At 41.4% G+C, this 13,691-nt stretch overlaps 1 protein-coding gene across 2 annotated transcripts in view; it reads right to left on the reverse strand.

Moving 5' to 3' along the window:
- Nucleotides 1–13,691, reverse strand: part of LOC109866423 (serine/threonine-protein kinase PAK 5) — a 110,611-nt gene that overhangs the window by 72,741 nt on the left and 24,179 nt on the right. The window contains exon 1 of one of the 2 annotated variants that reach the window (XM_031800721.1): nucleotides 2,574–2,968. The exons of the other annotated variant lie outside the window; for it this stretch is intronic. The gene's annotated coding sequence lies outside the window, so the exon portion shown is untranslated. Of the gene's footprint in view, nucleotides 1–2,573; nucleotides 2,969–13,691 lie in introns of those variants that run through there. 2 annotated transcript variants of the gene reach the window in all.

Genomic DNA, 13,691 nt, shown 5'->3' on the forward strand with positions numbered 1-13,691 from the left:
CCAAAACCCTGCAGTGTAGGTACATCTCTACCTGAAACCCTGCAGTGTAGGTGCATCTCTACCTGAAACCCTGCAGTGTAGGTGCATCTCTACCTGAAACCCTGCAGTGTAGGTGCATCTCTACCTGAAACCCTGCAGTGTAGGTGCATCTCTACCTGAAACCCTGCAGTGTAGGTGCATCTCTACCTGAAACCCTGCAGTGTAGGTGCAGTATTGCAGCACGTACAGTCTGTGTCCATGGGGTATATGCTATATGCATAACTACTATGTATCATGTGACTTCCTTTTACTTGAGATTAATTCATATCTACCCGGCACAGCCTGAAGAGGACATGCCTCCCCTCAGAACCTGGTTCCTCTCTAGGTTTCTTCTTAGGTTCCTGCCTTTCTAGGGAGTTTTTCCTAGTAACTGTGGTTCTGCATCTGCATTGCTTGGTCTTTGGGGTTTAAGGCTGGGTAACTGAAAAGCACTTTGTGACAACTGCTGATGTACAAAGGGCTTTATAAAATACATTTGATTGATTGAATGGATTGGAAGGAGAGGAGAGACAGAATGGCCTAGCAGAAAAAGAATCTGCAGGGTTGACTGTGGCAGCCAGAATCATCAGTTGACTGACTATCTGATGTTATGGAGTACACTTGGTTAGAATGAAAACCACAACCGAGAGGGTTCTGATCTCACAAGACAGACAGATATTTAGTACTGAGGGGAGGTGAATAGATACTGGCTGTAAATGCGATATATTATATACCTGTCATTTGGATATATAGTGGATGTCTGGTGTATCTGGATATCAGCATGCTCCGCCCTCGCCTTTCTCATGTGATATATGAAGCGTCTGTATCCAGATGTATCCACAGCCAGTGGTTTATATGGAGAGATCATCACGCTTCACTCATTTAATCTCCTTCTCAAACCAAGGCTCCTTTAAGAAGGCCTTCCCATATGCTTTTTGTTATATCGCTTTAAGGCTAACATCTGTACACAGACCAGACAACACATACACACACACACACAGCGACTTCCTTTGTTGCACAGGGACATATTTGTGTAGCGTTTGACCTCAGTCAGGGACACAGAATGGGACTGATGTAAAGCGTCTTGAGTGTTCAGTTTATCTCTGGACTGTAGAGACCAAGTCTGTGGCCTAGGGAGAGGAGTGTGAATATTTAAAACATCTCTTTTTAACAGTCTGCTATTGACGGCTAATGAACCATTCACAAACACATTCCAAGAGATTTCAAGAGCATGCTAGGGGAAAGATACACACATGCTTACACACGCGCACACGCACACACACACACACACACACACAAACACACAGTACAGTGCAGTATAAATATAGTTATATTGACAATATCACCATAAGTTGAGTACTTGAATACTGTGTCTGTGTAATGTTCCATGAACGTTGATCAAACACACACTCCTGCTCCATTAGCTTGGCTCATTAACCATTTAACAGCCACTTATAGCATCGCTAACAAACCGCTAATCATAGAGCCAAATGCTAGCACAGAGAGGCTGTAAATGTCGTTCTCTCTGCTACGCTCCACCGCTTCTCCACCCACTGCAGTAAATGAGGCTCTGCTCTTAAAACCCTTTACACACACACACACACATGCATGCACACAAACTTGTGTGCACTCACGTAAGCATGCACACACACACACACACACACACACACACACACACACACACACACACACACACACACACACACACACACACACACACACACACACACACACACACACAGATAAGCCAGTCTTTCCTGTTGGTTTTCTGGGCTAAAAGCACTCTAGTTCCTCCTAGCTATGTCCTATGAAACGATGCTTTCTCCCCCATTATCTAGAGGAACATGTTAAGTCCTTCAGGCTCCCACATCGTCCCCAAACATCCATTATTGATCACTGGATCCACCCCTGCCTTGTTTGGGTGGATACACGAACTGAAATGTAAAATGTCTTCATAGGTCTTTGTGTGGAAAACCAAAGCGATTGCAATGTTGAGATGTATGTACATAAACATTTGCTTCCATGTGCGTTCACAGTTTTAAAGAGGAACTGACACAGATTTAGCACCATCAAATCTCATTCAATACGTTTATATATATATTCCTCGGGAAGAATATGATGCGTTTATGTTCATTTTGTGACAAGTGGGCGCATAGATATGCAAATGTTCATGCTTTCATACATTCATAGAATGTTTGGAAAGAACATGCTGTAGAGTCTGGTACTTGTGAAAATGATATAGTCATATGAAAGGTGGCTGTGCGTTTTTTTCAATTATTAGACACTGCAGTAAATGAAAACGAATCTCGACCAGGTACGGACTCTACACAGACTGGTGCGCCATAACCAATCACTGCTAGAGAAGGCCTATATTGCAAATAGGCTATACCAAACTGGCATGTGCCATTCCCTTTTCTGCTGTTGCACTGCACTGCGCTGTTGCACAGCAGAACAGTGGGACTTTGTTTAGATCCTTGTTTAGAAAGCAGAGGCAAAAGTCACAAAAGAAACCTGAATGGTTTTCTGCTAATATATAAATACCACAGAAGTCTTACCTGAAAGGGCCAAAAGAGATCTTGTTTTTGTTCAGTCCAAAAGGCAAAGACCTCCTTTGGGGACGGGGGCTTGGATTAAATTATTATTATTAGTATGTTTTAAATATTGGACCAAACACACATTATGACAAGAGAGACAACACACCACTACATAAAGAGAGCCCTAAGACAACAACATAGCAAGGCAGCAACACATGACAACACAGCATGGTAGCAACACAACATGACAACAACATGGTAGCAGCGCTAACATGGCACAAACATTATTGAGCACAGCCAACAGCACAAAGGGCAAAAAGGTAGAGACAACAATACATCACGCAAAGCAGCCACAACTGTGTCCTTGATTGAGTCGTTGAATGAAGAGATTGAGATAAAACTGTCCAGTTTTAGTGTTTGTTGCAGCTCGTTCCAGTCGCTAGCTGCAGCGAACTGAAAAGACGAGCTACCCAAGGATGTGTGTGCTTAGGGGACTTGTAAAAGAATGTGACTGGGTGACTGGGTGTTGTATGTGGAGGATGAGGGCTGCAGTAGATATCGCAGATAAGGGGGAGTGAGGCCTAAGAGGGTTTTATAAATAAGCATCAACCAGTAGGTCTTGCGACGGATATACAGAGATGACCAGTTTACAGAGGAGTATAGAGTGCAGTGATGTGTCCTATAAGGAGCATTTGTGGCAAATCTGATGGCCGAATGGTAAACAACATCTAGCCGCTCAAGAGCACCCTTACCTGGCGATCTATAAATTATGTCTTTACGTAATCTAGCATGGGTAGGATGGTCATCTGAATCAGGGAAAGAGGAGCGATTACGATAGAGGAAACCAAGTCCAGATTGAACTTTAGCCTGCAGCTTTGATATGTGCTGAGAGAAGGACAGTGTGCCGTCTAGCCATTACTCCCAAGTACTTGTATGAGGTGACTACCTCAAGCTCTAAACCCTCAGAGGTAGTAATAACACCTGTGGGGATAGGGGAATTGTGCTTACCAAACCACATGACCTTTGTTTTGGAGGTGTTCAGAACAAGGTTAAGGGCAGAGAAAGCTTTGCTGTAGAGCGTTTAACACAAAATCTGGAGAGGGGCCAGCTGAGTATACAACTGTATCATCTGCATATAAATGGATGAGAGATTATAGGGCCTAGGATCGAGCCTTGGGGTACTGCCTTGGTGACAGGCAGTGGCTGAGACAGCAGATGTTCTGACTTTATACACTGCACTCTTTGAGAGAGGTAGTTAGCTAACCAGGCCAAAGACTCCTCAGAGACACCAATACTCCTTAGCCGGCCCACAAGAATGGAATGGTCTACCGTATAAAGATTTGGCCATGTCAATAAAAATAGTAGCACAACATTGCTTAGAATCAAGGGCAATGGTGACATCATTCAGGACCTTTAAGGTTGCAGTGACACATCCATAACCTGAGCGGGAAACCAGATTGCATATCAGAGAGAATATTATAGACATCAAGAAAGCCAGTCAGTTGATTATTAACTAGTTTTTCTAACACTTTTGATAAACAGGGCAAAAGAGAAATAGGCCTATAACAGTTAGGATCAGCTTGATCTTCCACTGTAAATAATGGATATTTACTGCCTTGCAAGCAATGGGAACCTCCCCAGAGAGGAGAGACAGGTTAAATACGTCAGAGACAGGTTAAATACGTCAGAGCCACGTTAAATAGGTCAGAGATAGGTTAAATAGGTCAGAGATAGGTTAAATAGGTCAGAGACAGGTTAAATAGGTCAGAGATAGGTTAAATAGGTCAGAGATAGGTTAAATAGGTCAGAGACAGGTTAAATAGGTCAGAGATAGGTTTAATAGGTCAGAGATAGGCTTGGTGAATGATATCGGCACCAACCTTAAAGAAGGGTCTAAACCATCTGACCCTTGATGTTTTTTTGGGATCAAGTTTAAGGAGCTCCTTTAGCACCTCGGACTCAGTGACTGCCTGCTAGATGCATTAGAAGGGGTGGGAGATGAGAAAATGTTGGATGGGGAAAGAGTCATGGGCGAGTCATATAAGAATCCTGACTTAATGAAGTGGTGATTAAAGAGCTCAGCCATGTGCTTCTTGTCAGTAACAACCACATCATCAACATTAAGGGACATGGGCAGCTGTGAGGAGGAGGGTTTATTCTCCAGGTCTTTAACCGTTTTCCAGAACTTCTTGGGGTTAGACTGAAGAGATAGAACTGCTCCTTAAAGTAACTCACTTTGGCCTTGCGGATAGGCTGAGTGCACATATCTTATTTGCCTAAACGAGAGCCAGTCAGCCTGAGTGTGCGTGTGTCGAGCCTTTCGCCAAATGCAATTTTGGGGGTGGAGTAACTCTTCAAGGTCACGGTCGAACCAGAGGCTGAACCTGTTTTTAATTCTCATTTTCTTTATGGGGGCGTGTTTGTTAACAATTCCATTGAAAATATCAACAAAGAAATTCAAAGCGTCTTCGATAGAGGGGATCAAGCTGATTCTATACCATTTTACATAGGCCAGTTGATGAAGGAACGCTTGCTCACTAAAGTTGTTTAGCAAGCGTCTATGACAAATCAGGACAGGTTGTTTCACTGAGCAGCCATTATGAACACAGGCTGTAAAACAGTGATCACTAAGGTCATTACAGAAAACACTAGACTGATACCTATCAGGATTAGTTGTGAGGATAACATTGAGGAGAATAGTTTTTTCTGGGTGTTTGGAGTCATACCTGGTGGGACTGGTAATAATCTGAGAAAGACTACGGGAGTCCCATTTAGGTATCCTAGCAGGACAAATTCAGGCTTAGTGTAAGGGGCCAGGAGAGAGCTTAGGGCAGGTAGGATACAGGCCGATGCTAATGGAGGACGATAGTACCCAGCAACAGTCAACAAAGAGCTATTTGAAAGTGTATTGCTTAAAACCAGCAAATCAAATTGTTTGGGGACAGACTTGGTGGAGACAACCGAGCACTGAAAGTGATCCTTGGTAAAGATTTCCACTCCCCCACCTTTAGAAGATCTGTCTTGCCGAAAAAGGTTATAACAAGAAAGGTTAACATCAGTGTTCAAAACACTCTTCCTTAACCATGTCTCAGTAATGACCAACACATCTGGATTGGAGCTGTGAACCCACACTTTCAATTGATCCATTTTAGGTAATAAGCTTCTATTGTTAACGTGCATAAAACCCAGGCTTTTACGAGAGCAGAAATCAGTGAAGCAGATATCAGAGCACAAGTCAGAATTGGGGCTAGCAACAGTAGATGGGCCGGAGTGTACATGCACATTTCCAGATATCATCAGCAGTAATACAATCAAGGCATGGCAGAGGACAGGGAGAGTTGTTCAGTGTTGATTTATGACATTTGAATGTGCATTAGATGGCAACAAGATCATATTGTACAGCAATCATCAGGTAACATGAATACAAAGTCGGTGAGAGGTGGTTAGAATAGGATGGGAGGCCAAAGGTCAGTGTAACCAACGGAGAATCCCGTGGGATTCAACTTCCACCTGACTGTGCTGCTGCTCCAGTTTCAACTGTTCTGCCTTATTATTATTCGACCATGCTGGTCATTTATGAACATTTGAACATCTTGGCCATGTTCTGTTATAATCTCCACCCGGCACAGCCAGAAGAGGACTGGCCACCCCACATAGCCTGGTTCCTCTCTAGGTTTCTTCCTAGGTATTGGCCTTTCTAGGGAGTTTTTCCTAGCCACCGTGCTTCTACACCTGCATTGCTTGCTGTTTGGGGTTTTAGGCTGGGTTTCTGTACAGCACTTTGAGATATCAGCTGATGTACGAAGGGCTATATAAATAAATTTAAAAAAATATATATATATATATATATATATATATATAAATATATAAATAAATTTGATTTGATTTGATTTGAGTGTGGGAACAAACATAGTCTGTCCCACGGTTGGGTGAACAAGAAAGTTTATAGACAACAATAAGCATGCAGGAGTCATGAGGCAAATAGCAAAATTGCCAAGAAAAAAAATAAATATATATAACGACTTGGGGCTAGCCATTGTAAGTTCAGAGTCACTCTCCCCAACAGTCTGTGTGTGCTGGAGGCACACAAGTGAATGGATTTACAGCTTGCCTGCCTGCTCATTTGACCAATGTCGAATACATTTTGATTGACAACTAAGAGATATGCCAACAGTCATTCAAGTTTGAGTAAATTAGTAACTAGCTTAGTGAGTCACATTTCTTGGTAGCCATAGCCACCGAAGCTAAAAATAAAACTTTAAAAAGTCTGCCACTTACCCACATGTCCAGGCAATAACGTTACACTTTCCAGCAGCTAGCTAGCTATAGTACAAGTTTCTACATCAGTTTAGGTTCTAGCTAGCTAAATTACTTAGTTATCAAGCCATATAGCTAGCTTGCTAAATAAGTAGGCCTACTGTACATAAATACATAAGCTAGCTATAGACTTAGTCACGTAATGGGACTGCATAGCAAGATTGATTGTGTTGAGATTCCCAATCATTGCCCTTTTCATCCATTTTTGTCAACAATATTGTGCTGAAACAGTTCATCCCCTGAATGGCTGGAGGCAGCAGACAATGTACTAGCTGTGATTTCCAACCTGATAGTAATATTTATTACACTACACAGAGATGTATTGGTACATTTTATTAATCATGCACTGACAACAATGCCTTTTTAGTCAATATACAACCTATTTTTTAAACCTCTTATGAAGTTGGTTCTGAAGCTGTGAATGTGATATTTTAGACTGACAATGTGAGTATCTGTGTGTTTCATTTCTGCAAAGTATTTACAACAGTGTCAGTCCCACTTTTAGCTCGGAGACATTGCATAACTTAAAGCAGCGTTTCACTGGGTCAACTGCCTACATGGAGAGAGATGGGGGGGGGAGAGAGGGGAAGAAAGAACTATGGAGAGATGGATAGAGGAAGAGAGAGGGGGAGAGCTCAGAAACGGATGAAGTGTAACCAATGAAAGACAGAGGAAGGGGGAACCTCTTCATAACGGAGCTGAGGTTCAAATATACTCCCACGGCTAGGCCATACTGAATGTCTAACAGTGACACAGAAATGGGCAATCGCTAGCAGATATTTATGACATGGCTGGCATGGTCTTGACAGGGCATCAATCTTTCACATCCCAACCAAGGTCCCTGACCACAGTGTCAGCCCGGCTGATGACAGAGTGATACCTCTGTGCGGTGGGCTAGGATGTAGGCCTTCAGTTTGGTCTCATCTGGGTATTAATCGTTAACACACACACACACACACACAGGTTATCTAACAACACAGTAGTACAATATGAGTCATTTCCTAAAAACCCACACCAGAGAAGGTACATACAACTACAGTAAAGAACATTTATCAGTCTCTCCCTTTCTCCCTATTATATATCCTCTTCCCTCCATAGTGGTGTTTATCCTCTCTCCCTATTATATATCCTCTTCCCTCCATAGTGGTGTTTATCCTCTCTCCCTATTATATATCCTCTTCCCTCCATAGTGGTGTTTATCCTCTCTCCCTATTATATATCCTCTTCCCTCCATAGTGGTGTTTATCCTCTCTCCCTATTATATATCCTCTTCCCTCCATAGTGGTGTTTATCCTTTCTCCCTATTATATATCCTCTTCCCTCCATAGTGGTGTTTATCCTCTCTGCCTATTATATATCCTCTTCCCTCCATAGTGGTGTTTATCCTCTCTGCCTATTATATATCCTCTTCCCTCCATAGTGGTGTTTATCCTTTCTCCCTATTATATATCCTCTTCCCTCCATAGTGGTGTTTATCCTCTCTGCCTATTATATATCCTCTTCCCTCCATAGTGGTGTTTATCCTCTCTGCCTATTATATATCCTCTTCCCTCCATAGTGGTGTTTATCCTCTCTGCCTATTATATATCCTCTTCCCTCCATAGTGGTGTTTATTCTCTCTGCCTATTATATATCCTCTTCCCTCCATAGTGGTGTTTATCCTCTCTGCCTCTCTTTCCACTTGCCCAGGCTTCAGGCTTCAGCTCTTCTAGATGTAGCTTTACATCTGCTGACCTGTTTTCACTGAGCCTTCCCATCATGGCTCATAGGGGCTTGTAGAGGGTCATTGGTAGAGCACTAGTAACCAGACTGATGAGATAAGAGGACTTCTTTCAAACATACATCAGGAATAACATACATTTTGAAAGGGCATAGCGCAGTTCATTAGAGAAGCTCCCGTCAGAGGATCTGGGTGCAGACAGCCTCGTAAAAACTCATACAGTTCACCCACTGATGGCTGTGATAAGGAAGTGGAGTGGGATTAGGTGTCTGTGTTTGTGTGTGTGTGTGTGTGTGTGTGTGACCCCCAGACAGGCTACACAATCTCACTTTGGGCGAATTAGCAATGGCAGGCCTCTCTGCTCTCTCTTTCTATATCCCTTCTTCTCTCCATCTCTCAGTTTCTTACCCAATACATCCTGCTAATTATACCATCATTTAATGACATCCAGTCTTCCCCATCTGCTTGCTAGCTCGCCTGAAGAGACGGTCGTCAGCTCGCATTCTGCTCATAGCGCTTGGCCTACATCGCTCACACACATAAATAGATACATATCAAGCACACACACACACACACACACACACATATACACATAACTGTAGAGAGGGAGAAGATGAGATAAGAGCACTAACAGCGTAACAACATTGCTTGGTTGTAAACCATAAGAGCCACTGTATTTATCACTCCTAGGAACCATGACCTATTTACAAAACAGACACACACACACACACATTTAGGTCGGTCCACTTATGCAGATGGCTAAATGACTTGACAGCACGTTGTGACTTACACATGACGAAAGGGGAACTGAGGTTGGACAAAGGGATAATAGGAACACAGAGAAATAGGCTTCGCCGATACACAGTGAAATCATTCATAACTAGGGTTGCAAAATTCCATGAACTTTCAATAAATTCCCAGTTCCTGAAATGCTGCAACCCTGTTCATAACACTGCATGTTACCACACAAACACAGAGACTGCCCTTTTCAGGCCTGGGTTTGAATACTATTCAAAATCTTTATAATATTTTGGGCGTTTGCTTTAGCCTGCCCGGTGTTTCAGACAAGTGGAGTTTGCAGTTGTACGACTATTCTATTGGTCCCATTACGCCAGGTACACACAATCAAGCCCAGCTAAAGTTATTAGGTTAGTGTGGGTTTGCAACCAGGAAGTGTTCCTCAGTATCATAGTTATAGGTTATCCATGGAGAGAGTTCTGACTCTATGGAGAGGTCGGACTGAATTCCCTCTTCTTGCCAGATTTCTTTGCTTGACATGACTACATGACCGTGCGAGACTAATGTACTAACATGTGTAGAATATCAGTTTTGGTAGACAACATTTCCTACATCTCGATGTTGTGGGCTCCACAATTGTAGAAATGACTTAAGGCTTCTTGAGGCGGGTCGAAAAAGGATGCACCAGAAATATGCTTCCTGATCCGGCATGAAAAAGCATGATGGTGATTATGTACTTACTTTCTTAAAACAATACAGCCTACTGTGTATTACAGTCTACTGTGTATTACAGCCTACTGTGTATTACAGCCTACTGTGTATTACAGTCTACTGTGTATTACAGCCTACTGTGTATTACAGTCCACTGTATATTACAGTCTACTGTGTATTACAGTCCACTGTGTATTACAGCCTACTGTGTATTACAGTCTACTGTGTATTACAGCCTACTGTGTATTAAAGTCCACTGTGTATTACATCCTACTGTGTATTACAGTCCACTGTGTATTACAGTCTACTGTGTATTACAGCCTACTGTGTATTACAGTCTACGGTGTATTACAGCCTACTGTGTATTACAGCCTACTGTGTATTACAGCCTACTGTGTATTACAGTCTACTGTGTATTACAGCCTACTGTGTATTACAGTCTACTATGTATTACAGCCTACTGTGTATTACAGCCTACTGTGTATTACAGTCTACTGTGTATTACAGCCTACTGTGTATTACAGTCTACTGTGTATTACAGTCTACTGTGTATTACAGCCTACTGTGTAATACAGCTTACTGTGTATTACAGCCTACTGTGTATTACAGTCTACTGTGTATTACAGTCTACTGTGTATTACAGCCTACTGTGTATTACAGCCTACTGTGTATTACAGTCCACTGTGTATTACAGTCTACTGTGTATTACAGCCTACTGTGTATTACAGCCTACTGTGTATTACAGCCTACTGTGTATTACAGTCTACGGTGTATTACAGCCTACTGTGTATTACAGCGTACTGTGTATTACAGTCTACTATGTATTACAGTCTACTGTGTATTACAGTCTATTGTGTATTACAGCCTACTGTGTATTACAGCCTACTGTGTATTACAGCCTACTGTGTACTACAGTCTACTGTGTATTACAGCCTACTGTGTATTACAGCCTACTGTGGGGTGGCAGGGTAGCCTAGTGGTTAGAGAGTTGGACTAGTAATTGAAAGGTTGCAAGTTCAAATCCCCGAGCTGACAAGGTACAAATCTGTCGTTCTGCCCCTGAACAGGCAGTTAACCCACTGTTCCTAGGCTGTCATTGAAAATAAGAATTTGTTCTTAACTGACTTGCCTAGATAAATAAAGGTAACATTTAAAAAAATTAAAACAGCCTACTGTGTATTACAGCCTACTGTGTATTACAGCCTACTGTGTATTACAGCCAAAGGATTACTGACTTTATCAAAAGGATTAACATTCCATGCTATCAGAAAGTATTCACACCCCTTGACTTATTCAACATTTTGTTGTCACAGCCTGAATTCAAAATTAATTAAATAGATTTTTTCTCTCACATCCATCTACACACAATACCCCATAATGACACAGTGAAATCATGTAAAAACATTCCATTGAAAATGAAATACAGAAATATCAAATTTATATAAGTATTTTCACCCTTGAGTCAATACTTCATAGAAGTACCTTTGACAGCGATTACAGCTGTGAGTCTTTCTGGGTAAGAGTCTAATAGATTTACACACCTGGATTGTACAATATTTGCCCATTATTATTTTAAAAATTGTCCAAGCTCAATCAAATTAGTTGTTCATCATTGCTAGACAACCATTTTCAATTCTTCACATATTTTTCAAAAATAGATTTAAGTAACTCGGCCACTCAGGAACATTCACTGTCTTCTTGCTAAGCAACTCCGGTGTAGATTTGGCCTTGTGTTTTAGGTTATTGTCCTGCTGAAAGACAAAAAGTGAATTGCTTTGCCACGTTTTTTGCAGTATTAGTTTAGTGCCTTGTTACAAACAAGAAGTATGTTTTAAAATATTTGTATTCTGTACAGGTTTCCTTCTTTTCACTCTGTCAATTATGTTAGTATTGTGTAGTAACTAAAATGTTGTTGATCGATCCTCAGTTTTCTCCTATCACAGCCATTAAACTCTGTAACTGTTTTAAAGTCACCATTGACCTCATGGTGAAATCCCTGAGCAGTTTCCCTCCTCTCCAGCAACTGAGTTAGGAAGGATGCCTGTGTCTTTGCATTGACTGGGTGTATTGATACACCATCCAAAATGTAATGAAAAACTTTATCATGTTCAAAGGGATATTCGATAGTCTGCTTTTTAAATGTTTTACCCAACTACCAATAGGTGCCCTTCTTTGCGAGGCATTGGAAAACATCCCTGGTCTTTGTGGTTGAATCCACTTTGATATTATGTGTGAGAGTGTTACGGTTTTCTAGTGGTGATGAATGAGAGTCGGACCAAACTGCAGCGTGTCGATTGCGATCCATATTTATTAAACAAAACGTAAACACGACTAAACACTAAACACTAAACACTACAAAAACAAATAAACAAAAGGAAAACCAAAAACAGCCTATACTTGTGTCAACGAACAAAACAATGACATCAAGACAAATAGGACAATCACCCACGACAAACTCAAAGAATATGGCTGCCTAAATATGGTTCCCAATCAGAGACAACGATAAGCACCTGCCTCTGATTGAGAATCACTCCAGACAGCCATAGACTTTGCTAGAATACCCCACTAGCTACAATCCCAAATATATACATACCAAAACCCCAAGACAAAACACACCACAATACAAAAACTCCATGCCACACCCTGGCCTGACCCAATACATGAAGAAAAAACACAAAATACTAGGACCAGGGCGTGACAGAGAGAGAGAATTACATTTGAAATGTCTTAATTATTTTTGAACTTTTGTCAGTGTAATGTTTACTGTTCATTTGATATTGTTTATTTCACTTTTGTTTATTATCTAGTTCACTTGCTTTGGCAATGTAAATATATGTTTCCCATGCCAATAAAGCCCTTTAAATTTGAGAGAGAGAGAGAGAGAGCAAGAAGGAAAGAAGGACACCAACCAAGACTTCACAAAATGGGACAAACACCAAATTGAGACTCTGCATGCAGAATTCTGCAAAAATATCCTCTGTGTACAACGTAAAACACCAAATAATGCATGCAGAGCAGAATTAGGCCGATACCCGCTAATTTTCAAAATCCAGAAAAGAGACGTTAAATTCTACAACCACCTAAAAGGAAGCGATTCCCAAACCTTCCATAACAAACCCATCACATACAGAGAGATTAACCTAGAGAAGAGTCCCCTAAGCAAGCTGGTCCTGGGGCTCTGTTCACAAACACAAACACACCCCACAGATCCCCAGGACAGCAGCACAATTAGACCCAACCAAATCATGAGAAAACAAAAAGATAATTACTTGACACATTGGAAAGAATTAACAAAAAAACAGAGCAAACTAGAATGCTATTTGGCCCTAAACAGAGAGTACACAGTGTCAGAATACCTGACCACTGCGACTGACCCAAACTTAAGGAAAGCTTTGACTATGTACAGACTCAGTGAGCATAGCCTTGCTATTGAGAAAGGCCGCCGTAGGCAGACATGGCTCTCAAGAGAAGACAGGCTATGTGCTCACTGCCCACAAAATGAGGTGGAAACTGAGCTGCACTATATATATATAATATGACATTTGTAATGTCTTTATTGTTTTGAAACTTCTGTATGTGTAATGTTTCCTGTTAATTTGTATTGTTTATTTCACTTTTGTATATTATCTACCTCACTTGCTTTGGCAATGTTA

Source organism: Oncorhynchus kisutch, linkage group LG21 (assembly GCF_002021735.2).
Source record: "Oncorhynchus kisutch isolate 150728-3 linkage group LG21, Okis_V2, whole genome shotgun sequence".
Taxonomy (NCBI): Eukaryota; Metazoa; Chordata; class Actinopteri; order Salmoniformes; family Salmonidae; genus Oncorhynchus; species Oncorhynchus kisutch.